This window comes from Gopherus evgoodei, chromosome 1, assembly GCF_007399415.2.
Source record: "Gopherus evgoodei ecotype Sinaloan lineage chromosome 1, rGopEvg1_v1.p, whole genome shotgun sequence".
NCBI classification, from domain to species: Eukaryota; Metazoa; Chordata; order Testudines; family Testudinidae; genus Gopherus; species Gopherus evgoodei.
In genome coordinates, this window is record NC_044322.1 from 230,694,178 (window position 1) to 230,721,748 (window position 27,571).

The 27,571-nt window shown below is 41.3% G+C and overlaps 1 protein-coding gene across 4 annotated transcripts in view; it reads right to left on the minus strand.

The window, feature by feature from the left end:
* Positions 1 to 27,143, minus strand: part of FAR2 (fatty acyl-CoA reductase 2) — a 210,036-nt gene extending 182,893 nt beyond the window's left edge. For 2 of the 4 annotated variants that reach the window (XM_030539034.1, XM_030539007.1), the window contains exon 1: positions 26,468 to 26,777. The gene's annotated coding sequence lies outside the window, so the exon portion shown is untranslated. Of the gene's footprint in view, positions 1 to 21,974; positions 22,075 to 26,467; positions 26,778 to 27,070 lie in introns of those variants that run through there. The other 2 variants (XM_030539018.1, XM_030539025.1) reach the window with 2 other exon arrangements.
* Positions 27,144 to 27,571: the final 428 nt, after the last annotated feature.

Here is a 27,571-nt window from a genome sequence, read left to right on the forward strand (position 1 = left end):
GCTGCACAGTTTAATCACACAAGAGTCAAGCCAGGAAGAAGATAAAACTGGACATGCAGCATTAACTCAATCCCTTTGCTTACTATTTTAGCACGTAATATGACACCATACTTTTTTTTCTACAATTATTCAAACAGCTCATAAGAATTATCAATTTTTCATGAGCAGGTTGTTATTTTTTCATTCCTCCACTCACCGCTGGACAGTGCTGAATTGGCACTCAAACTGATTCAATACTTACAATCAACACCTTTCTGGGGCTGGGGGGCGGTTCTCAGCAGAGAAGGGGATAGATTCTAAGCACTTGGGGCAGGGACTGGTATTTATGAAGTGTAATGGCGCTTAGCACAATGGACCTCCAACAAAGCTGAGGCCTGTTGCTACCACAATATAATTATAAGTAACCACAACAAATGAAAAAGTGAAGAGCAGTCCCCTTCTCTAATGGGGAAAGTCTTGGAATGTTTCATTCTCCCAATGGAGAGGGAACTTGTGCATCAAGTGCAATGTTCTTCCTTCCAATATCAGATTACACAGGATTTGTTCTCAAGATGCAGCTAACAGAAAGAGCTTGCAATAAAATGTAAAATCCTTAAGTGAAATTCTAAAGGGAGGTAGGGAGGGGAGGTAAATTTCACGGGGAACCTTACTGCTGGCATTTGTAACTCCTGAGATCTTGACTTTGTAACCTTGACACTCTTTTAAACATAGGATTTTTTAATGTAATATAATAATAAACTACAAGTGACAATAGCATTTGAATGTGTAAATTAAGATACACTTAAAAAGTGTCTTAACATTGTCTTTCATTATTTCAGATGTTTGGAGATAACCTCCAAATTTCCTGACTGATTTGTCTATGTATTGTTGACTACAGTATTCTCATACAGATTTTTCTGCTTATGTTTCTGTTAGATACTTTTAGTCTTAACTTCACTCACATGGAGTTCCATGCCTGGATATATTAATAACGAGTGACAGTATTTTACTGAGCTACCTGTTTTGGTGTGTGTGCTTGTTTGGAAAAAAAAAGACACTACAAACAACAAAACAATCTAAATTAAAATTTTAAAAATGCTAACATATAAATATAGAACACATTTATCTTTCCCACCACTGAGGGCCTGAAGCCACACAGTATTGAGATGTGATTCTGAGCCAATCACAAGATAACATTCCCTTGTGGACCCAACTGGACTGTGTATTTACTATAGAACTGGTGCAACAGGAATGTTGTGCATAGTTCAACAACTGCTGCTTTTTCACCCCAGAAGTGACTGTATTAGGCAGTATATGAAGCAATTCCTGATATATAAAATGCTTTGGGATGAAAGTTACTACAGTTAATGAATGGTATTATAAGAAAAATTATCACCTCACGTAAGCTTTATCAACACACTAATTAGCTACAGCTCAAATCTGAAGTCCTTACTCAGACCATATCACAAGTTTTAACAAACACTCTATCAGAACACCTCAGGAAATACAAACACAAATACAAATATAATTGAAGCCCAAATGCAAATACTTCACTCTGCAAACACTCCTGCTAATCTAATCAGCTTTTTTTACTTTAACTCAAATACCTGATTGCAGAGACGGAGAAGTAGAGAGACTGCGATGGCAAAGAGCAGGCAGGGGATGAGCAATTAAAGTTATTGGGACTAAAAGCTAACAACTCCACAAACAAAAGAGTTGGTGATTTATTTACATCCTTAATATCATTATTTACTACAGGAAGTAAATAAGCCTGAGTTTATTTTTGCACTATCGGCCTGTTTCTATTTATCACACTGAAGTAGTAGTGGTATACAGAACATTTCTCCTGGGCTCCCCACAGCCATCACAGCTCAAAAGGTGAGCAATTGCTACATCCACCTTGTTGGCTGACATACCAGAGATTGAACCAGGGATCTCCAGAGCTAAAGCATGAGCTGCTACATCTCTGGCTAGGGTTGTAACAGGATTTGTGGATTGGGCACAGAGGAGGACCTGTACCTTATGCTCATCAGCGGTTTACACAGTACCTACCACCCATTTGCACTGCTACCATGCCTCCTGTAATGGAAGGGTGTCCATTCCTAGCCACCAGACAAAGCAATGGAGAACCGCACACCTTAATATTATCGCATATTCCCAGCACACACTTACGGCTCCCCAGGAGTTTTGGTAACTTATCCCCTTAACACAGAGACGACAAACGCATTAATACTGTAATCCCAGCATCTGCTATGAGACACGGGATGAAACCACCTGGCCAAATGTCAAAACATTTTCGAAGGCCTAGATCTGGATGGTTCCATTTCTCAACGATGGTGAATTATTTGTTCCAAGGTGGCTCTGTTTTGAAACTCGCTTCCACTCCTCAGAAGCAGCAACTGGTCACTTGAAATTTCTAAAGAGTAATGTTGTATTTATAGATCCAAATGTTGTTCAGGGTTAAAAATCAGGAAGAGAACATGACAGACCAAATTAAAAACTGAGTTTCCTGAGGGAATTTTACCTTCGTGTAATGCCACCGAAAAATGAGTGAAATGCTGACTTGCTACTGAGAAAAAAAAAGAGGGGAGGAGAGAAACAGTATCTGAAGCACAGCTTGTGAAACTAACATTTATAAGTTCCTATAGAGTTGTTCAGTCTCAGAAAAAATGTCTAAGGGGAGGCATGGCAAGAGAGAGAGAGAGAGAGAGAGAGAGAGTGTAAAGGCATTAATTGTTCTCACTAGTCAATATAAGTAGTAGTCCTGGATTTAAGATGCAGTAGGGAAAATTTAAGGAAGTTAGGGAAAGTATTGCCTTAGTATATTTCCACTTTGGGGATGAAACCCCAGAGTCCTATAGGCCTGCTTCACTCTAGGGAAGGTTGCGTTCCCCAAAGGACTGATGACTCACTCAGCTGAAATAAGGGAGCATCTACGGCCTGTCTCTGTAACATAACACTTTTAGAAATAAATGGACTTGCCACTTGGGAATTCAGTGCACGCTTTTATACAGTACTGCTCTCATGCCTTTGCTTCCAGATCAGATGTCTGGTTTGGCACAACAGTTTTACAACCACCATTTAAAACAGAACCGTTCATCCCACCTTCCTGGCGGTTGTACCACTAGCCACATTCTCACAAAAGAGAATATGCTAGGTAAAAATATTGAAGAGTTTTGCAGATCCAAAATGCTACAGGTTAGACATGCAAACTCTTGGGCAATTTTTTTTTTTAATCTCCCTACTCAAAGAACACACCAGGAAGTGGTGAGATTTATGACTTGCAAGCTTCTGCACTTAGGACATGTTGTGAGAAGGTTAAATCATGTAATTCAAGAAGCAGTAATATCATGTCAACAAATAACACTCACTTTAACCTACAAATCAAACGGATGTCTATCTATTAGCAACTGAAGTGGCACTAAACCTACTTTCTGAAACCTAAAACTACGTGAAACTCACCAGGGTGAGAAGAGGGAAAAAGCTCAAGATCTGTAAAATAATCAGTTCACAGTACAAACACTCATTGGGCTAATATTGCTAAAATATCATTACACTAGCAATAAACTTAAGGTACCTAGAACAGAAACATTTGCTATATAAAATGGCAGAAAAATTTCATATCTGCCTCACTGCTGACAAGCCATCTCTCCAGTCAGTGTCTCTGGCTCTCCTTAGCTATAATATCACATGGAGTCGCTCCAGCATAGGTTCCAGAAAGGTTCCTGCTTTACAGGAAAACAGTTGTCATTGTTTCCCTAACAGATTCAACTGTTGTACCCACATCAACAGTTCAAAGACCCATTACAAGGCCTTCTCAAACTAGTTGTGTGGGGCCTTCTTTCACCAAGCACCCAATCCAATGGATCACAAGCCACCTCTTCTTGCACATTCCACTTCCCCTAAAAGAAATAGCTTATTTTTCCTCCTTGTCTGGTTTTAAGAGGCCTAGAGCTCCTAATGTAACACCTATTGTGTTAACCCTTATGTTGGTAAATCTCAGGAGGGTCTTCCCCAGAATGACACCCCCCACTGCAAAAAAAAAAAAAAAAAAAAAAAAAAAAAAAAAAAAAAGGCATATCAATTTTGCCCAGACTCATCAAGCAACAAGTTATGCTAGAAAAAAGTCATATGGAGTTTAAGATGCATTGGAACCATAAACTCATTTCAACATCTACATCATTTTTTTCAGGTATAGTCAAATAACTATCAAAAAGCTTACCGGTAACACAGTGTTACCAACTTTCATTATTTTATCATGAGTCTTGTAATATTTGTTATTTTTCTTAAAATACCAGCTCCTGGAGCCCTGTGATTACATAAGGATCTCACCTTTCATTAAGTTTCTAGCACTCATGGTTCCAGAGAAAAGCTTGAAAATGCGACCACTGCCCTGAAGGATCGAGAACCAGAAGGCAAATGAGAAAAACCCAAAATGTATTACTGTTTTACAGTCTCATGCTTTTGGGGGCCTCATTCATGACCATTTGGAATTGGCAAAATGGATTATTAGACAGTGAATATCCAACGTGGGCTCCCTCCTAAAGCTTTTATTCAAAATGAGCAGGAGGGTTTTTTTGAGTAAGGGCTCCAGGAGTGGAACCCTTTGTACATACACCATTTGAGGCATGTGCGTGTGTCCTTGTCCTTTAATTAAACAAACAATTTACAGTTGGTATATTTTCAACCAAATGAATATTTACTGCCCAATGGTATTTACTACATATTTGATACTTCGAAAAATAAAAAGAATTAGCAAAAAAAGTAACTATTGCAGGTGATAAATTAAATATTTGAATGGAACCCACTGAATGAGCCACCTAATTCAAATATGACCACAGGCTGCATGCTGCTGTATTTCTCAGGTTTAAACGAACTACATTTTATTGGCATTTGCCAATAATAAAAGAATTTTTGTGTAGTAAACCCAGCAATTTTATCAACAGTCAGGACTGTACAGTTCCTTTATTGGGCACTTTAAATTGTTCCATCAGCCTCACTAGTTACATTACTCGATATTCATAATTTTCAGATTTAATAAGCCAACAGAATCTAATGAAAAACAACAGAAGCTTTGTCTTTGAACTTTACCAAATTACCTTTCTGCAGTTCAGTTTCTCAGTAGCCCAGAGAGTTCTCTTTTCTGCACTCCATCTAGTCTCAGTAGGCAACAGGAATACAGGTTACTGGCATATCTCATAGCCCATTTTTTGAGTACTTCAAAAAATAATCCACTTTGCAAGGCCAACTCATAAACACAGGACTACAGAAAGCAAGCAAAATTCTACACAATCATAGCTTTTGAAGGACTAGCTGTATTAACTTTGATCAAATTCATGAGTTTAGAAAGGATACTGTCATTTAATAATTTTAGAGACTTTTCACTCCTTAGTGGATAAACTTCTAAATACAGACAGACATTTGTTTCCTTCCCTAAAAGATTTTCTTCCTCTGCACACAAGTTCGATTTTTGTAAAATTGCACACAAATGCTCTGCCACTGTCATTTTTTTTAAACCACACTGTAACACACGAGATCCTCACCTGATGTAAAACAGTGTACCTCCTATGCACCAATTTACATCATTGGAAGATATGACCTGTTATTTGTAAAATAAAAATAAATATATTATCTTTGAAAACTGAAAGGGGTATAAGGGGGGGGAGTTCATGTGTGGGACTTGCAATCTCCAGAACCCATATTAATCATGGTTCTGCACATATGAATAGTATTGTACTAACAAGTAGCTTTTAACACCTAATGGTTATGTTTTGGTGTTTTTATAGGTTTTCGCTAAGACCACGTGATAACAAAATGGAAATTATGGATCACTTTGCCACTTTTTTATAACCTTCTACCCTTGCAACAATCTTCTGTAGTGATCCAATACATACTGATGTGTACCAGTGTATCTAATGGCTTTGGAAGACTCACATAGTTCCCACCACTAAACACACTGCAATCAACTTTTTTAGCCTCCATACTGCTAACAAAGCCATCAATGTGACGTGACACCCATGCGCTGTAATCTCTCTCTCCTCCAGAGACCAGTGATTTCATTTCTATTCTATGTATTATTATGACAGTGTATTTTATTCTCTCTTTATGGTTCAGGAAACTAATCACTAGTTTGTTTCTCTCTCACTGAACCATGGCATACAGTACACCTCAGGGAATTATCAACAAAGTTCCACCCTGTGGTTTTCATTCACCTCTCTATAGTTCCTTGACCCTTACCTCAATGGGAACATGATCCTATTCCCTCTCTCTACTCCTGCTTCCCTGAATTCAACTGAGCATGAGGCGCCCAAGAGGAATGCTGATAAATCATTCTCCTTAGACAGAAAACCACTTCAATAAACCACCCAGCTCCTCCAACCCCAGGTCCAAGCAACTCTCATGTAAAAAGGTCATTCGCAAACTAGGTCTAAGAGCAGACTGTACTGCTAGTGAAATTAACAAGGCCAGTAATTCTGATGCAATTTGAACCAACTTGGAAGGACAAAACAGGGTAAGATTTAAATTTATTCTGGTGCTATAGATAAGATTCTCCACCATTCATTGGGGCAAACTCTTCTGGATCTTGGAGTCTGAACCATCCAGAGATGTTCCAAAGAGAAAAACAATAAAATACTTAGCACCAAATAAGCTTATGCATTTGTTCCCATTACAAGGATTCTGGACTTGTGATCAAACCTTGACCACTCACCATTACATGGTCTCTGTTACTTCCTGTGCTGTAGCAACAATTACACAGGCATTACACAATTACAATGTATTCTGTGGAGTCAGTAACAGGCTATATGAACAATAACTAAAAAGTTAATATTTAAGGCTCAGATTCATATATGCCTGCTCAGGTTGAGTAGTACCTTCCTCTACCAGTAATCCTACTGTAGCAAATATTTATATTGACATTAACAACAGTGGAACTACTCATGAAGTAGGGCACTACACAGCTTGAGCAAAGCAATCAGAGTTTGCCTCTTGATAACATATCTTTAAGTTCCAAATATTTCTACTCTCCAAGTGCTAATTTGTTTCCTGTATTTATCCAGCCAGTTATGGTGCATTCAATTACAACCCATGGTTGGCTTTCTTCAATAGTTACAGCACATTTGAGCATGGACACTTTTCCCACAAGAATTATGAGGCTCAAATTTACAAATGAAATGGTCCTTAGCAGATTATTTTCTCTATGAAAACTACATATGTGCAACCCAACGTGTCAAGCTCCTTTCCTCTCAGTAACAGCCAAGTCCATAATTATTCCCTTGTAAAACTATCCAACTGTTGTGAAAGAGAAAGACATACACACACCAATAGTCTTTCTCAATGAAACCGCTCTAACGGTTGAATAGCCTTACAGCTAAGACGATAAGCTATAACCAATATATGAAATTCTGAGATGCAATAACAACGAATGCATTTATTTTCCAGTGACAACTTCCCAGACTATCATTAGAAAAATCATATAAATGATTTTGCTGAACTGAAATCTAGTTTATGGTGCTTTTTTTTTTTTCAGATTTATCCTTGACATTAGGCTGTTCAGTTCCTCAGTAAATAGTTCTAGAGATACAGTTATATACTTATTTTATATTTTTAAGGGCAAGAGCAACTTTTATAGTTCTTTCTCTCCAAACCACGGAAATGTCGCTATGGTGATATAAACATAGGAAATCCACATTGACTCAAAAGGTTGTTTTTATATATTACAACTTCACCTCTGGCACAGTTTACTAACAGGAAATTATAGCAAACCAACAGCAAAGCCCCATTTATGAGCTAACCAAATGGGTGTAGTCTAGAACAAGTTAATAACTGTTACTATACTCACAGAATAAATAGCCTGAACTAGAAAATGAAAGATTACATGTCAAGTAAAGTTAATGTTTATAGACACAAATTGATCCCCAAAGCAGCTAATGCCAGCTACTATTAAGGGTGTAGATGGTAAACCAGGGTCTTCCAGTCCCAAATCACCTTACCATCAGATCCAGAACGACCCACCCAGAGCATCCGGCCCAGCAGCTTCCTGTCTCCCGTGCCATATAAGGAACATCAGCAACCAAGTGGAGTCTTCACAGCCACTGACATCATCATCATCCATTCAGCTGTGAAATCTAGACTCTAGATAGCCCTAATTTTTCTCCTCCTGCAACACAGCATTGGTTGTCATTCCACTTTCTGCTGCCCCTTTCCTACCACTTTGATCCTTCTGGTAACCTCAATATCCAGGCTTTACAGTTTGCATTTCATGGTCCCTCCTTCCGTCTTTCTCACACTCTCTTTTTCCACTATGTCTCCCTCTCTTACCAAAAAGCCTCCAAGGCCCAGATCCTCAAAAGGTATTTAGGGGCTTAATGCCCATTGAAACCACTGAATCTGGGCCTAAGTTTTTTATAGTATAAATAAAATATTGAATTGACTATCTTAAAAAACAAAACAAAACAAAAATGGTTGGATATCACCACCCTGACAACACTGGGTATCTTTCTCCCCACCATTTTTTGTCCTTACCGATTATAATTGGAGTGAGGAGTGTGTAATCCTGTACATTAGTACAGCATGTAGCACATGCAAGGTGCTGCCACAAGAATTACCAGTAAATAATATCGTTGTTAAGCTTAAAGCAACATGATTCAAGTTCTCATTTTTCCCATTGTATTTTTAACACGTTTTCACCAAAGACATTACATGTGCAGTAAAAAAGACACTCAGATCCTTTTAAAATTTAATTGACATTAACATAAAAATGTTGGTGCCTGAAAGGTAATAAGGTCTTGCATGTGACAAACATTCAAGGTGATATTGAGAAGCATCATGCTGCTTGAAATAGTATTTTTTAGATGAGACGTAAAATTGATGCCTGACCCATTTTGTTGTTAAAAATCTCATGGCAGTGACCATCGTGCACAGTAGGCATGTTATAACCCAGCTGTCGAGGACAAAATCCATATTGTATAATCACATTCTACATAAAATTTTCCTTTGTAGTTTTAAAGAGACAAAGTGTTCCTCATTTCATCTCATACAGTTCCTAAGTGCTGCGATTCTAGATACTTTTTGACTTTCTGTAAGCAATACCTGGAACCATTTTGCAAGAGAAGAATCCCCTTCCCGCCAAATACCCCATTTCAAAACATTTCATTCTGAAGACCACCAGTATTGACCCAGGCCACTGGTGGTCTGAAGACCAGTGTGAGATCCATCTAGTGTAGGGGTCGGCAACCTTTCAGAAGTGGTGTGCCAAGTCTTCATTTATTCACTCTAATTTAAGGTTTTGCATGCCAGTAATACATTTTAATGTTTTTAGAAGGTCTCTCTCTCTCTCTAAGTCTATAATATACATAGAACAATAGTTTAGTTATAAAGTAAATAAGGTTTTTAAAGTGTTTAAGAAGCTTCATTTAAAATTAAATTAAAATGCAGAGCCTCCCGGACCGGTGGCCAGGACCCGGGCAGTGTGAGTGCCACTGAAAATCAGCTCATATGCTGCCTTTGGCATACGTGCCATAGGTTGCCTACCCCTGATATAGTTAAAACACTGCTGCAAGTAGAGGGCAGCACTGCAGGAGGAAAACCTGATTCTCTATCACCAATGCACAAAATATCAGATCAGCTGGGGACCCATCTTAGGTAATTATATGGTACCTATTAATGCAGTATCCGAGTGCCTCACAATTTTTAATAGCAGCAAAGAATCCTGTGGCACCTTATAGACTAACAGACGTTTTGGAGCATGAGCTTTCGTGGGTGAATACCCACTTCCTCAGATGCATGTAATGGAAATATCCAGAAGTGGGTATTCACCCACGAAAGCTCATGCTCCAAAACGTCTGTTAGTCTATAAGGTGCCACAGGATTCTTTGCTGCTTTTACAGATCCAGACTAACACGGCTACCCTCTGATACTTGACAATTTTTAATGTATTTAGCCTCACAACACCCCTGTGAGGCAGGGAAGTACTAAAACTGTATTGCATTTTACAGATGGAGAACTGAGGAAGTCTGACATTAAGTGACCTGCCCAAAGTCACAGATGTAGAGCTTGTTTACACAAACAGCACTACAGCTGCACCACTGTAGCACTTCAGTGAAGATACTACTAGGCCAGTGAGAGAACTTCGCCCATTGGCATATCTAATCCACCTCCACAAGAGGCCATAATTATATTGATAGGAGAAGCTTTTCTGATGACACAGCACTGTCTACTCCGGGAGTTCAGTCACTATAACTACATCGCTCCATTTTTTCCACACCCCGAGTGAGGTAAGTTTGTAGTGTAGACCTGGCCATAGTTTGTGATAGAGCAGGAAACAGAACCCAAGTATTCCAAGTTCCAGGCTAGAGTTCTAAAAACATGACCAAGAGCAAAAGGACAAAAATACTAGACCCTTGAAATAAATGTGACATTAAAGAGTTTCATACAATTCTTATGTCTTCCAAACAGCTGGAACAAAGAAGAAGAACAGTATACCATTTTTGGGCAGCCGTTCATTCCTGAACTACAGGAACAAAAACTAGAGGTTTTCACATGTGCTCTGTTTAAAAAGGGTACAAATAAAACACAATTTAATTAGTACCAGAAATATCACATATTGCTGTATATAGTGCCTCCGCAAAACATATCTGCTGGTGTATAATGTATATGTGCTACACGCCACTTCATCTGAATCTACCTGAGATTTACTGAGCTTTCCCAAAGCAATATGGTGATCAGTTGCTTCCAAGTCCAGAGGGTTCTCACAGGAAAATAACCCCAGGAGTTAATTATAGTGCTGCTTCAAGCCATTGTCACTGACACCTGGTCTTGTACACCTAGAAATTAGATCAACCTAGCTATGTTGCTCAGAGCTGTGAAAAAGTTTGCACTCTGAGCACCATAGTTAGGCTGACCTAACCCCCAGTGTAGATGCATTCATGTTGATGGAAGAATTCTCAGCATAGCTAATTAACTACATCAACTGAAAAAACCCTTTTGTCAACACAGGAAATGTCTACACTCTGTAGTCCTGGTAGAATTCTGCTCTACAGTGCAAGTACAGAATTAATGTCCCCCAGAGATTTTTCCACACCCACAGAATAATTAATTCTGATGCCGAGTTGAAGGGAAGCCTTGAGAAAGGTCACACTGCAATTACACCTTTCACCCACAAGGGCAGCTGGCTGATAGGCTAGAGTAGCCAACCATGGGGAAGGACTGGGTAGAGACTGCCTTCCTCATAGCACCCTACCTGCAGGGCCAGGCGAGGCGATACAGGATATGGTGGGGATGGACAGAGCAAGGCTCACAGGGCTGCTGGGTGTGTGTGTCACAGACTGGGGTTCGTAAGGCTAGTGGAGGGAAAACAGACTAGGGCAGGAGCACAGGAGCTAGTTGGGTGACAACATTGAGACAAAGGCCAAATTGGGAGTGGGGGTGCAGGGCCACATTGTGACAGAAGGATGGAGGATGCAGGGACACATGGAAACAAGGGCAGCAATGCCTGGCTGAATGGGGATGCAGGGTCACATGTGGACAGAGGGAAGCGAAGGTGCAAGGCCATCTGTGGACATGTGCAGATGTACCTGACTGAATGGGAGAGGCTAGGGATCAGCCAGGGACTGCATGGAGGAAATTCCCCAACTCCCTAAAAATCCCTGCCCCCCCCCCCGCCAAAAAACAACAAAAATACCAAAACTCTTCCATACTTCTCCCACCCACTTCCAAAATTCAGGTTCCCTCCCAGGCTCCTTCCAATTAATTACTTCCCTCTCCCTCAGCCCCATCATTACTCCTGACTTCCCCAAGCCTTTGCACTGCTTCTGAGAGGTGCGGGAAATACATTTCTGTATTGTAGTTTAAATGAACTCTTACTCAGAATTCTGTATTAATATGTCTAGTAAGGAATCTATTTGTCAAAATCTTTTCCTGGATCTTTTTTGTTGTTTGTATTGTTACAGACATATTTGCTGACAGGTATTTTGAAATAAATTACCATAATAATTGAAACTGGCATGATTATATTGTGGTATTTTGACAAATAAAATGCAGAATTTTGCAAATTTTTAAAATATTATGCACAGAATTTTTAACTTTTTGGCACAGAATTCCCACAAGAGTAGCCCTGGAGATACAGTGCTAGAGCTGTGCTACTGCAGTGTAGATAAACCAAGTGAGGCCTTGGCTACATTGACGCTTTACAGTGCTGCAGCTTTCTTGCTCAGGGGTGTGAAAAAAAACACACCTCTGAGCGCAGCAAGTTACAGTGCTGTAAAGCGCCAGTGTAAACACTGCCCCAGCGCTGGGAATGCAGCTCCCAGTGCTGTAAGCTAATCTCCACGGGGAGGTGGAGTACCTGCAGCACTGGGAGAGCTCTCTCCCAGCGCTGGCGCCGCGACTACACTCGCACTTCAAAGCGCTGCCGTGGGAGCGCTCCCGCAGCAGCGCTGTTGGGCTGCAAGTGTAACCATACCCTCAGTCTTGACAGATTTCCTTCTGCCATCTTGCTATGCATGCCTACTTACAGCGAAACAGAACAAGCCATTGCCACTGAAGGGAATAGTCATATATATGTTTAACATTTCTCTTTAGAGTATCTGTTAACTTTCTGCATCCTTGCATTCATCCTCTTTGGAGACCTACATTAATTGTTTATAATGAAGCTGAGGACACATTTGCAAAGTGGAGGTAGTTGTATACCTGTTTGCATTCTCTGTAGGGGGCACTGGTAGCTATCTGTATCTTCACAGCAGCCTGAGGTCTATCCTGCTTTTAGTAAACCTCATCTTCCTATAGCTGTATGCATTATTATCATTTTTCTCCTCTTCTATGCTACCTCCACTACAAAGGGTCAATAATGCCAATAGCGTTATATGGATAGCAAAAGCAGACGATAAATGATACAGAATATCCAAGTAGGATCATATAAGCTGGAAATGTAAAAATCCTACAAGATCATTGAGCTCTTCAACCTGTAAGCGCAGGATATAAATACCCTGACAGATGACACAATGCATCCATCCACAAGATCATGCAGTAGGATCATATAAGCTGGAAATGTAAAAATCCTACAAGATCACTGAGCTCTTCAACCTGTAAGTGCAGGATATAAATACCCTGACAGATGACACAATGCATCCATCCACAAGATCATGCAGAACATCTCTGGCCCAATAGAGAAACTCAAATTTTGTTCCTGTACTCATGTTTCTTCAGGTGAATCTCCTAATGGAATGTTGGTGCTTCTACACAAAACACTAAATTGCACATTCTGTTGCAAACACTACTGTGAAGATGTATTTGCAGTGTACGCTAAAGACATGCAACCTACAGTGATGGAAGAGGGCAGAAAATATAAAAAGCATAGGAATTCTATCAAAAAAAGTTGTTAGCTTACGTCTGACCACCCATTCAGAGCAGAGTTCTGAACAGGCAGACAGATGAAACAATAAGGGACACTATGTTTTCTAGCTCTTATTCTTCAGTCAGGTTCCTTCTAAATCTGCCGTGAAAAAGAAAAGAAGAGCAGGTCAGATAAATGCAATATTGTACAGATGTTTTCTTTGTGATGTTCTACATTTGATCATTTGCCATAAATAGGGAATAACTAAAAGACATCTTCGCTTAGCCACTCACATTACAGATTTGATGTTGACAAGCTTGCCTCTCTCTGCTCTGGTAAAATACCTTTAGCCAACTATTCAGAGTATGTCTACACTACCCGCCAGATTGATGGGTAATGATCAATCTATCGGGGATCGATTTATCGTTTCTAGTGTAGGTACGGATAAATAGACCCCCAATCGCTCTGCCATCGACTCTGGAACTCCACGGCGGAAGCGGAGTTGGCGGGGGAGCGGCGGCCATTGATCGCATGCTGCGAGGACGCAAAGTAAGTGAGTCTAAGTTGATCTAAGATACATCGACTTATCTTAGATTGATTTCAACCCCCTCCCCAGTGTAGACCAGGCCTCAGATAGGACAATGGAAGTGAATTCAATTGGAAACCTAAATCTTTCAATGACTGTGCTGAGTTGAGAGGAGAGAGACTATGAAACAGGGATAGATCTTTGTCACTTGTAGTTTTCTAACAGTAAGATTTATGGGCACCAGATATCCTATGTGGAATAGGTTATCCAGATATCCAGGTTTTGTCCTTTTGCCAATGTAAAACCCTGGATGTCAATTCCGTGCCTGATTCTCACTGTACCTTCTGCTGTCATTTACATGTGAGCAAAGTGGGTGTGAAATGTTACCACCTGTCAAGGTTCCTTCCCCACTCTGAACTTTAGGGTACAGATGTGGGGACCTGCATGGACACTTCTAAGCTTAATTACCAGCTTAGATCTGGTATCACTGCCATCTCTCACAAGCACTACTTTTCTTTCCTGGGTAGTCTGAGAGACTTCACCAATTTCCTGGTGAACACAGATCCAAACCCCCTGGATCTTAAAACAAGGAGAAATTAACTATCCCCCCTCATTTCTCTCACCAACTCCTGGTGGATCCAGATCCAACCCCTTTGGATCTAAAAACAAGAAAAAGGCTTTTATTAAAGAAAAGAAAGGTAAAAGAAAAGCCTCTAGGAGAGATTAGCATACCAGCTACTCTCACAGACAACAGATTCAAAACACAGAGGATGTTCCCCTGGGCAAAAATCTTAATACACAAAAGAATACCCAAATTTGATAATTCCCTTAACGGTACCAAGACAAGTTACAAAGAAAATAAACATAAACCTATTTATCCCTTTCTAAAACTTACTACTCTGATAAGAGGCTGGTTCCTTGATCTTTTTCACTCCGGCTGAAACTGAGACTCTAAACAAAGGAAAAGATCCCTCCTTCCTTTTGAAACATCTTGTTCCCCCATTGGTTACTCTGGTCAGGAGTCAGCGAGGCTAGGTGAACTTCTTAACCCTTTACAGGTAAAAGAGGCATTAACCCCTAACTATCTGTTTATGATACCACCTATAAAAGAGTAGAGAATTCTGATTTATTTGCATTTTTACACCAATTCTGCACAAGTGCTAATGACTACACAAGATACAATGCAGTGGAAAAATCATGCCCTTTAGGTATCAGTTATCAAGAAAAACATTTTCAAAGAATTCAGAGCATCTAGGATAGAAGGCACCATATAAGAGCAATTATTATTTCAGAGACGCAGATGGACATGGCAGAGGATTGCATTTGGCAGATACATATTTCACAAAAAGGTGTGCATGGAAGCATCCTGTTAATCTGCGAATGCAAGGAATTAGTGGAATTTATACAAAGCCTTCTAGAACATTGTGCAGTTAAGTAGACATCCTTTGGGACAATCCTGTAGTTGTGAAGACATATACAAAGAACTGGAGAAGAAAAATAATACATTAAAAATCCTTAAAAAAAAACCTAAAAGAATGTTGAAACTCGTACTGTATGCATGATGCTTAGAAGAATCTTATTTTCTGTTAGCTTGGAACAATCAAAACCCCAATCTGAAGAGCCAAAAATTTACTCTCTAGCCATCCAACAAACTACTAAACTGCACTTAAACATCCTGGGAGCTCTGACCACTGGGAACAGTTTTATTATTCAAATGATTATTTATATAAAGGCTGTTAGTGTAAGCAGCTGTGCAATATGAAAAAAAAAAAAAAAATAACAAATAACAAACAACCCCCCCCCCCCACACACACACACAAATACATATGTAAAGAGCAGCAAACCATATCAAAAGGCCTAACGTCTAACATCACAGGAGTAAACAAAGAGGCACAGAACTAATTCAAAGTGAAGAGCAGTCTTTATAGCGGGATTTCGTGCAGAGTAGTTTAACTCTCAGAAGTGAGTGGGAGGAGAAGAGAGATGGGCAAACATTAACTGGCAGTGTGACAGGCAGCAAGGTTGTCACAAAAATATCTGAATGTGAGGGAAACAATAAGCACAGTCGGAAGAGCTTGGATGGTGTGTAGTGAGTGGGAGGAGATGGGGGTGTAGGGTGGATCTGTGCAGAGCCTTTAAGGTCAAGACAGGGAACTTGAACTGGATATGAAGAAAGAAAGGAAGTCAAGTGAAGGGATTTGAGGAAGGAGAGAGAGAGATGGTCAGTCTTGAGGCTGAAAGTGAAGAATGACCTCCTTCCGTCTCAGTTTCCTCATAAATGGCACCAAAGAGCAAAAGAGGAGGAAAATTTGCCTACCAGGCTGCTACTTTGCTCAAACTCCTCCTCTGACACTTGGCCAGTTAGACTCATTCTGCATTTCAGAAACATGCCCATGGCTTAATCGCACATACACTCAATTTTAAGTGCCTTTTTGGTACCCCACTTGCTGTTCAGTAGCATTTACAGGCAAAATTATGCTGAAGGCTAGTTTCATTTTGAACTGTAGCTTTTCCATGCTGAATACTCCATGCAGCCAGAATTTTTAAGTACTGGTTAAATCAGATCAGCAGCTTTTCTGTCGAGTGAAACCACACAACATCTAGGAGTCTTCTTCCTGCCTGAATGCAAGGCTAGGTTTCAAGCACTGATAAACAGCCAGGCAGCCCGCTCTTCTCGTACCCAGCCACTACCATTGTTGCAACATTGGTTCTAACTGTGCAATCTCTCTTTACTGATCCGAGTCGCAGTGAACATTGACCAGGTCTCTTTAGCAATAACACATTTAACAGAAAAAACAAACTACCACAAATTCAAACACTGCTCTGTCACTGCTAAGAAACACAAGGGGAAGTGGCAATCTCCATACAGTGCATTCCCGTCAAGTGAACTGACAACCCTGAATCCATAATGCCAACGGTCAGCCTCCTCTCCACTCAGAGTATCTCCATCAAGATAGCAAGTCTGGGAGAATCTTGCATTGAAATGAGGAACACTAGTAGGCTTCAGGGCCAGCTCCAACTAGTAAACTCATCAAAAGGAAACATACCATATGTCCCATATGCCCCCAAACGCATCCAAGCCAGTCTTAGATGTAGTACAAATTTATGAAAAAGAAAAAATATATATATTTTGGCTACAAAATAGTTGCAGGAACATTTTCTTGCTGACAACCAAATCAGAAATCCAGGCTGACTCTGGACAAGTCATTTAAAGATTTTTTTTTCCCCCCTTTTAAAATATTGTGGATATTTGAACACTGGATAAGATAACGGTGAGGTGGGTTCTTTTAAGAAAGTGGTCTATATCTCACAGCTTTCAACAGCACAAGATTCATAAGTTGTCATGGAAATTAAATGTTATTGAACAGCAGACTATTTGTTTTTAAAAGGACTGTGGGTACCATTACACATAAAGGCTAGGAAAGTACTGGGCTATCATCAGTGCTGGGAAGACTGGTGTTTCAGAATATTTTTGTGATGTTATAATACAATTTTAAGGCAAATTTAAGGACAACTAAAATGACACCCTAGAGACTAATGTTTTCTATTTATTCTACTTAAATGGTACCGCATAGACAGTGACAAACAGTCTTCCCTGCCTATGTGCCTTAATCCTGACCTGGAGAACTATAGCATTGGGAAAGAGATGGGCAATGAGATATGCTGCTATTTAAATGTTTACTAGTTACTACAATAACTGTTGAAACTTCCACATCTTGTCCACATGAACTTTGCCCGGCTTGAGAATTAAAGGCACACTAACCATTACTTTAAACCAACAACAAAGATAAACAATTTTGTTACTCTTGGTAGAGTCCAATGTCCTGGTTTTCAGGTGTCATCATCATATAGCCCTGAAATAGAGCTGATCTTGTCTGAGCCCAAGAAGAGTGTATGAAGTTCTCTGTAACAGGTTTGAAAGTGGTGAGTGATGCCCAATCAGGGCCTTTCAGTGGCTGTGGGAGTTCTGCAAGGACTCACCCAAGTGTCCTTAGCATCAAGCTTTCAGCTGACAGAGTGAATGGTGCCGTAGCCAGCAGATCTGAAATTATCTGCATACAGGTTGTGTATCATCTGGTGTGGTCACCCAGTAGAAACGCTGCTAGACCTTCAAAAGCCCAGACCAGTCTGAAGCCAGTTTCTGCTCCCTGTATAGTATGCTAACACGCACTTTGGGGAATTCGATTACGCATGCATAAGAATAATACCCTTTTAGCAGTCCTGCCCATGCCAAGGCAACTTAAGAATGGGGTAGTTCAACTCCCTTCCAGCATGAAGGAGGCAAAAGAATGCATGGTAGTAGTATGCATAGCCTTATGGCAGTAGGGAAGGGTCAGTGAAGTGCCAAATAGAAGGGGTGAATCTGTGGCTCAGATGAGAAGTCAATCCTTCTTTATGGATGCAGCTAAACCTCTCAACTCCTCTGTCAGCGTGGTGATGGAAGAAGTGGGTGAAGGAGGTGAAATGATGGAAGTGACAGGCAGTAATTTTGGACCAGTCTGTAGCTGTATGTAATGCATGCCATCAAGTTAACAGATCTTCTAGGATCCTCATCATGACCTGAGACTTTATGGCCTAAACTGGAATAACTCTAGGACATTTAGGGATTGGGGTGGGGGCATGTCATTCAGTGAGCAGGTATTTGAGGGTATGTAGACAAATTTCCCAGAACTTGAGTTGGGTATGGTGGCAATTTGGAGGAATTTGGGGCCCCAAATATTTGCCACTGGGTTGACAGGCTCTGCAGAATTTGAGTAAAATGTCTATGTCAGGACAGAGCATAAATGTCCTGGTATTTCTTGTTTAAAAAAGAAACAAAAACAAACATGTGCTTATTCTAGATGAAAGCAAAGACATAAGCTCAGCATGCAACAGGTTCCAAGCAAGGCAATCATCTCAGACAATTTGCCCCAGAGTAACCAGTATGAAAAAAGGCAATGAGCACTTAGAGCAGAGGACCTGCAGTAGACAGTCTCATCTTATGCCAGAGCCCTGACCAGACTAGAGGCTTGTTTTAATTTCTTCCTGAAGATGGCAAGCTGATGAAGTCTATGGACAAGTGCAGACAAATCCACAAAGGAAGAATGCATGCAGCAAAAGGCATGAAATGACAGGTAAAGTAGTCAGAATCAGAGACTTCTTCCAAAGGAAACCGAAGCTGGTAATAAAGTGGTTTTCTCCAAAGGGAAATATACTGGCTCCAGCACTAGACTGCAGAGCTATCAGCGTCTGTGGTTCTGTGCGAATACCACAGAATCTGCCAGAACAGTAGACAACCCATTTCTCTGCTGTCCACAAGCCCAGAGGTAAAAGCAGTCAGGTTGCAACTGTTCTCAGCAAAGGGAAATCCGAAGGTATTCTTCTGTCATCTCCAGTTTAGACATTTGGACAGAGACAACCAATTGAGGAGTCAGGTTTCCTGTGGTAGGCAAAGAGTATTTATCCAGGATGAAAGCCTCATTCACTATCTGGAGAGCAACACAACCCCAATCATTTCCTAATGTGTTGGATAACAAAGCACTTGGGCACTTCACATCAATTACATTCAATAATGGTTCGATAATGATGAATTAGATCAGTGAGCAGAGACTTGCCACTGAAAAGCAACAATTCAGTGCATGATCTGTGAAACTCATTGACTTGTGCTTGAGTTATGCGGCTAAAAACAGCGATTCCACAGATGTATGAACAAGTTTGGGGTGAAATCCTGGCTACTGTGAAATCAGTGGGAGTTTTGCCAATGACTTCAACCAAGGCAAGATTTCAATCCAGGTATTGTAAGGCCCAAGGAAAGTCAGCATGTAGGATGAGGAGGATGCCCTTCATTTCAAATCAGGACTTGGCAGCAGTAAAGAAGTCAATGAAAAATGTATTAGTTCTGTTGTAGCTTCTTAAAGGCTTGCCACAAACTGGGGAAGTGCTTCAAGTGAGATGCTTCTGAAGATTGAAACAAAACCCTCCACTACAGAATGACCTGAGATTTACAAGTGTTGCTGGAAGCACAGCTCAGGGTGCACAAATACAGATGTTCAATCCCAAAACAGGTGGAAAGTACGACTTGGAAAGTATGACTCATTTTCTCCCTTCTGCCACTGCCTGAGTGCCAGAAGACAATAGAAAATTAGAAACTATGTTCTGCTTTCTGTAAGAGACACAGAGTTGCTGGTACTTCCAAGAAACATGTGAAGATGGGAAATTACATAGCTGGAATGAAATATGCTGGAGCAACACTTGTGACTACAGTGTCTGTGGAGAACAGTTTGCTGTAATACCAACATTCACCGTACCTGTGAGAAGTGCAATCTTTTCCATTTGAATACTCATACTGCACCCATCTCCATGGTATCTACACCTCATTGTTATCCTGTAGCATTAGTAGAGACAGCTGAAACAGCTCATTACAGTATAACGTTAGACTGGCGCCAGGTCACTAAAACAAAGCTGGCTGCTAATGCTTCCATCTCTTGCCATGTTACTATTGCAGTGCTTGGTAAGTAAGGCTAACCTATTAATAATAAGCTATGCTGTATTTTAAACTAGAAACAAATACAAGAGGATAGGCATATGCTGTCACTGTAGTCATTCAGTCCTTGGCTTCTTTATTAAAGTGAAGTTACAGTCAACTATAGCCCTGGATTTTGTGATATGGGTAGCTGTGCACTAGGAGAACTGAGACCAAGTCATTTCACATATACCACCAAGAAGCCATTCAGTGGAATCAAATTTTGGCTACTACCAACCAAGGTTCTGTACTCCATTATTAACCCTCCGATATAGTCAATGCTGCAGCACACCATTTTATCAATTGTGTGCTTCCACTAACAGAAAGGAAAAATAGTGACCTATGTGTCTGTGTATAATAGGAATCTCTCTTTTGGGATTCACTAAGGAGGAGTATTGTAGGAATTAACCAAACAGCATTTCAGCAGAGGCTACAACACTCTTTTACAGATGCTACAGTGAAAGTAAAGAACCTTTCGTTCCTTTTACTGAAAGGCTTTGCAATTGTGTCAAGACAGACAAAGCAAAAGGACACTGTCAATTTAGTTGGTTCCAAATTTAATTTTGGTGTCAGATGACATTTTACACTAATATGGATAGAAAAAGTTTCATGATTTTTCAATCAAAAAATGTATCTTTTTCTTTTATTTAATTTTTATTATTTATATCTCACACATCAGGGTGAGTAGTTATAATGAACTCTGTAAAAGTGCTGAGGTATACATTTGGTATTAAAGACACAATCAATTATAAAGCTGTATTGCACAACAAATTTATTAAAGATTGATAGTAGAGCTTGGGTTACCAAAAAACACTGGCTCCAACTTACAAACCTGTGTGTTTAAAGATAAGCTTCTAAGTTGATAGTAGTCACCTAAATAAAAGTGGACATACATCCCTGGAAATTAAGCCACTTTTATTTCAGGGTCTGAATACTGGCCAAGTTCTGACTCGCCTACTCATGTTGATTAGTTCCTTATTCCTAGGGTGAACAGATGTCCCAATTTTATAGGGACAGTCTCAATTTTGGGGGCTTTTTCTTACTTATTACCCCCATCCCCATCACAATTTTTCACATTTGCTATCTGGTCACCCTACTTATTCCTGAAATAGCCCTATTGAAGTCAACAGGACTAATCTGGAGTAAGGCCCAGATCCTCAAAGGTCTTTGAAGTCAATGGAAAGTTAGGCACCTAAATACCTTTGAGGAGCTGGACATAAGATATTACCTCATGTAAGTGAGGGTTTCAGAATCCGGTTCTACAGATTTTAACCTTGCTTCAGCAAAGCACTTAAGCCCGTGCTTAACTTCAGTGGGACTTCAGCATGTGGTGAAGTGCTATGTTGAATCGGGCCTAACTGTAAATACCACCCTTCCACACACTGAGTAGTACTTTATCCTGCAAGTTGTCCCATTAACTTCAAATCAGACTTCTTGAGGAATAAGCTACTTCTCAGTGTACACAAGGATGACAGAATCAGGCCTACATAATAAAAATAAAGTTCAATTCGGGAAAAGGCTCTAATATACTACACATCCTATGGGACCAGTTATTCCGCGTTGATTCCTGGCAAGTAGAAAACAAGAAGAGTGAGGTATGACCACAGACCTTGTGGAGGAGTAAGGGTGCTACTCACTGTGAGCAAGGATGGAAGAATCTAGCCTTTTGTGATTATTCACCACTTGCATTCCCAATTCTATGCATGTATATTCAGGCGATTGCATGTACAGTTGAATCTTGTGAAAAAAGAGAGACAGTATTGTATTATATCTGAACATTCTTGTAGTCAGATTACAGAAATTTTTGTCAAGCCTTCAATAGTGCCCAAGTGTTTTACTAAAACAAACTTAGTCAATGATTAGAGAAAAGAAAAGGATTCCCAGCACATCAATAATTACTCAGACTAATTACATGGTCAAACCATAATTTGTCTTAATTACAAGAATGTATTGTTGACTATTTACTGTGCAGAGACACAATTAACCATGATTTTTGATACTATGTTCTGTATAAAATACATCACCTAATAGCTATTATCTTTTCTGAAGAGTCATCAGCAATTTGGAAGCACTAATTTGAAAAAGAATTTGTTGAAAAACTTAAAAACCAGATAAAATGCTAACTCAGATGGTGTCAGAAAAAAATAGGAGTTACATGCTTGGCAAAACACAAAAGAACTAGAGGAGAGAGAATATAAAAAAAAAAAGGCAGAAGATGCCTCTGTTATAAATACTGCCTGTAATAGCAAAATGAAAATGAACCTGTGCAGATGTGTCTGAAGGCAAGAGTTAGCCCTGAAGTGACTACCATGCATTCCAAGCCATGTTGGAATTATGCCAGAGCACACAGCAACGGAGCCCCAGTAGCCCAAACAGCAGCTCAGGTTTCCTCACAAAGAGAGATCAGACTAAGTCAGAGTGAAAACATCACTATGATCATGTAGCTAATTTCTAAGGCCCTGATTCTTCATTCTTATGGGATAAGATACTACCCAGCGTGAGGCTGGCATCACTGGGCCAAAACCTTGGTTCTTACAGTTAGACTCCTTCGGCCCTGATTCAGCATGCACTTAAGTCCCATTGTAGATAAGCACATAGCATTTTTCTGAACTGGGCAAAAATCCATAGAGCCAGAAAGTAATACCCCCTCTTACATGAGGTAGTGAGACTGGCAGTAACCAGAGAGAGATCAAATGACTCTATTGCCTGATAGGTGGAGTCACAAGGGTTCCAATGAAGGTGATCAAACAGCAAGTGTGAAAACTCGGGACTGGTATGGGGGGTAATAGGTGGCTACATAAGACAAAGCCCTGAATATCAGGACTGTCCCTATAAAACTGGGACCTCTGGTCACTCTAGTTCCAGTCCCTACTCCATATCAGGCAGACAGGGATTTGAACCCAGGTGTCCCACATCCTGGGGGACTGTCTAACTACTGGCTTATTGGGTAAAGTAGCAGTGACAGGCATAAATCCTTTTGTAGATCTAGCCCTTGAGTCTAAGTGACTTTTGACCCCCAGTGCCTAAAATGTTTAACTCTTTGGCTAATCAAAAATGTGTGTGTCCAAATTCAGGCAGAGAGCACAGTGAACAGAATGCAGAATATGCAACTATCTCCCTGCCGTTTTCCCTTAAGTCCAGCATAGCCAAACAATATATGCACTGAAAATGCATTGTATCAAACAGATATTAGAGACTAAGTCTCTGATGCTAGTACCCACCACTTCCCAGCCCCATCCACAGAGCCTAGCTCCTCAGTCACGGCTGGTTGCCTGGTACCCTCACTTCCATTCCAGATAGAAAATTTTCTTTCCCCTTTATTTATATGATCATTTCCCTTTATGGATCAAAATAAATGGTCATTAAAGCAACTGTACAAGAAAAGGGGGGAAATAATTTTCTGTGTGGAATGCAGGTGGAAGGCCCATGTGACTAGGGAGACCAGAGTGCCTGCTACAAGCAGGGAACTGCTCTACAGCAGGTCTGGAGACCAGTGAGACAGTGAGGAGCTCTGCCGCTCACTCCTGCTCCCAAACTCTGCTGCAGTAACCATTTCTGTGCCTCTACCTCACATTATCCATGGCCTCTTATTCATTTCCCCGTATCTATACCCCTTTCATCCTCACAACACATAGTCTTCCTCCCCCATAGTCATTCAGCCCAGCAGCTGAGTCCCAGCCCAAAGGGCTGCCACAGGCCTGCCAGACCAAGGCTGACCTCTGAGAAATCACAGGAGGTTTCAGCAGAGTTGTCTCTGCAGCAGAGATGCAGGTTAAAGGCCTGGTTGTCAGAGACCCACAACTCTCCTGGCCCTCTCTATAAGCCTATCAGCCTTTCTAGAGATTCACCTTGACCAACTCACATATTCTCCTATTTACACAATGTTTTTTGGGGTTTTTTTTTAAAAACATTCATTAAAACTTTTTAGCCACTGTGTTTTAAAAAATATGCCTGGCTGAACTATCATCTGAATATGCAGGAGTGTTAAGTGTGGAGTTTGTGGGGAGTGTGGTTGTTTATTTAACTAAAGGATCCTTCCCCCTTGCTGCCCCTCCCCTGCAAAAAAAGATATATATGAAGAAAACAGGGCATAATTTCAAAAAGGGAGCATTTTCAAACATTATTGCTACAAAAACTGGTAAGTATCATACTAAAACTTATTACATAAAACACGCAACATCAGAGAGTTATTGTGTCAAATTTTTAGACTAAATTCAATCACTAAATTGTATTAGAGAGAGGATAAATAAATAATAATAGGAGATATACCTATCTCCTAGAGCTGGAAGGGACCTTGAAAGGTCATTGAGTCCAGCCCCCTGCCTTTACTAGCAGGACCAATTTTTGCCCTAGATCCCTAAGTGGCCCCCTCAGAAATTGAACTCACAATCCTGGGTTTAGCAGGCCAATGCTCAAACCACTGAGCTATCCCTCCCCCAGTTTAGAGTTAGACCAGTTTTAAGTGCAAATCTCAGTGCAACCTTAACTAAGAAATCTATCATGGGGTAATCATAGTGATGAGTCCTCTTTCTATTATATAGACACACACAGAGAAGCAATTTCCCTGTTCAGTAAAAACATTGCTTTAGCACTCTAGCAATAATAAACACAATCTATATTGGCTGCTAGCTACATTTCAGACACTATAGCTTCAGACAAAAGAGTCACAATGATATGTGCCTGTAACATAAATAATATGTGCTCAGCCGCTTCGGTAGAGCTGAGGAAACCAGGGTGCGACAAATGCAGTAAACTAACAAGTCTGCAAACGGGATATCAAAACTTGTGACTTCTGATCGAAAAACTCCTAAAAACTCATGAATTTTGACACACCTTTTGGGTTTGTTTATACTTCAGGTCCTTTTTGTTTTAACACCAATTCAAATATCAGAAGGGGGTGTCAGAATTGGGTGGAAATTTGGGGTCTACAGAAAGTCTTTACAGCTGTCACAAAATTACAATCTTAGTTATCAACTGATGTGCCTAATCTGCTCACCAAATTTTTGGGATGATAAAACAATCAAATGTAACAATAGCTGTTCGATTTATTATTACAAATATAAGGCTGTATCTGATAATTTCCTGCTCCTTTTCTCTAGCTAAGTCCTTTAAAGTCACAGAGGCAAATTCATTATTACTACACAAGAGTTAGCACTTTAACTGTACTTTATCAGCAGGCATCTTCGATGTGCTATACAAACACAGCACAAAGAGATGCCTCTTATTCCTGAAAAATTGAAGATCATCCCAGATTTAGGAACAGTTAGGACCCCCAATTTAAAATTGAGGCTATGTCTTCATATTTTAAAAATTATGCTGTTTCCTGGAAGTACTGTAGTTGTAATAAAATGTGAGCAGAAGTAGTGATTGTGGGGATCATAATTACACCTCTGCCCATGTATTAAAAATCTAAATAGGTGTGTCCAAGCTTTGTATTATATGCTGTTCCTCATACTGACTGATGGACAGAAAAAAATTAACGGGTGGGGGGAGAAACCTGCAAGTTTAAAAGCACCTTTAAAAAAATAAAACACATATTGGGTCTCCTCACTTTACCACAAAGTCTCTATTTCTCCCCAGAGCAAATCTTAAGGTTGTGAAACAGAGCGTTACTATCCACTCATGACATTCTTGTGCTCAGTCATATGTCTGCACTTCATGTTCAACTCTTCCAAGGAGAAGCCCACGAGAGTAAACGTGCGGCGGCTGGAGAAGATCACTAGTCAGGCTAGGACAGATTCGCGTGCGATGGAGAGTCAGGTACCAGCACAGCCCCGTTTCCATTGGCTTTGGCACGCCCGGCCCCTCGGCTTTAAAGCATCCTCGGGAGTCCCCAGTCAGGGCGTGTCTCTCCTCCTCCCTCTTTAAGCTTCACACACTTACCCGCTATGAAAGTCAGCAGCGTCCTTGGGTTGCGGTTTGTGTCCTCCCAGCTCTAGCTCCCAAACTGAGCCCAACCCGAGCAGCCCCGGCTCCTTCCCCGCCCGTGCCCAACGCAGCCCCACCCCAAGCCAGGCTTTCTCACTCCCGTCCCCGTCCCTTTCCCCGCGGCGAGGGCGAAAGGCGAGAGACTCTGCTGGGCTGAATCCCGGACAGTCCCCATTTTCCAGCGGGCTGTTACCTTCCTTACCGTTTCCGATCAATTCCCGACTCCAGAACGCTTCCCTCGCCTCCCGATCACAAGCAACTCTAGGCACCGGGGGTGGGGAGGGCACCAAACCGCTTCTCTCCTCCTCTTCCAGCCACTGACACTATATATCCGGCTTTGAGACGGGGGGGAGTTGCCCTGTCCTGCCCGTCTCTGCCTCTTGCAGCGAGCGCTGGGCGCAATCTTTGCGCGCGCACCCGCCCATACACGAAAGGCAGCGGAGGCCGGGAGGCTGCAGACTATCCCGACCCGCCCTGGTGGGGTTAGACTCCCGCTTCTGGGCCCTGGGCCAGGATCAGGGCGCGCTGAGCTGCAATTGACACGCGCTGCAGTAGCAGTTGCTGCTGCTTCTGCTTCCCGTTGATACTAAGAAGATAAAAGCGGCGGGGGGGCAGCCGGTCCACTCCTCGCTATGCATGAACTCCAGGCACCCCCTCCTGCCTGCCCTTCCCAGGATCTGTACTCCACTCGCTCGACCTCTTCCCTTGCGCCCCTGAGCCATGCCGCAGGGAGCCCAGCTAGGTAGTGGCGCTTTAAGGCAATCATGGGCTATTTGGGGTAGGGTGTTGCGATGTCTTTCCCTACCGTGAGCATGGATCGCCTCTGTGGGGCTTCACTGGGGGCGCTGCCTGACTTCAGGATCCCCTTGGAACTTAGGAAGCGGAGACAGAAGCAAGGAGAGAGAGAGCGCGGGCTAGAGCTGCAGTGGCGCTTGCCTCGCCTTCCTAGCTTAGCAGCGCCTCCTTGCCTCTGTTATCCATCATCCTCATCATCTCACTTCTTACCCGTACAGTCCAGCTTTAAATAAAAGGAGGTGGGGGGCAGACACGCTTGACAGAAAGAGAGCGGTCTGGACTCCAGCACTCACGCCAGGCAAAGGGAAACCATCACGGATGGATGGGAATTTAGCATTCTCTAAATTCATCCTGAACTGGCCCATGCAAAAGACTGTTATTAGGCCTTGAGTGCCTGGTTTTCTTGCTAGGGGCACCATTTCAGTTTTGTGTGTGTGGTGGGGGGTCTTTAACTTTGATTCTAGGGGCTACTGAGGCACCTGAAAAGTCTAGTGGGTTTTTTTACAGAGAA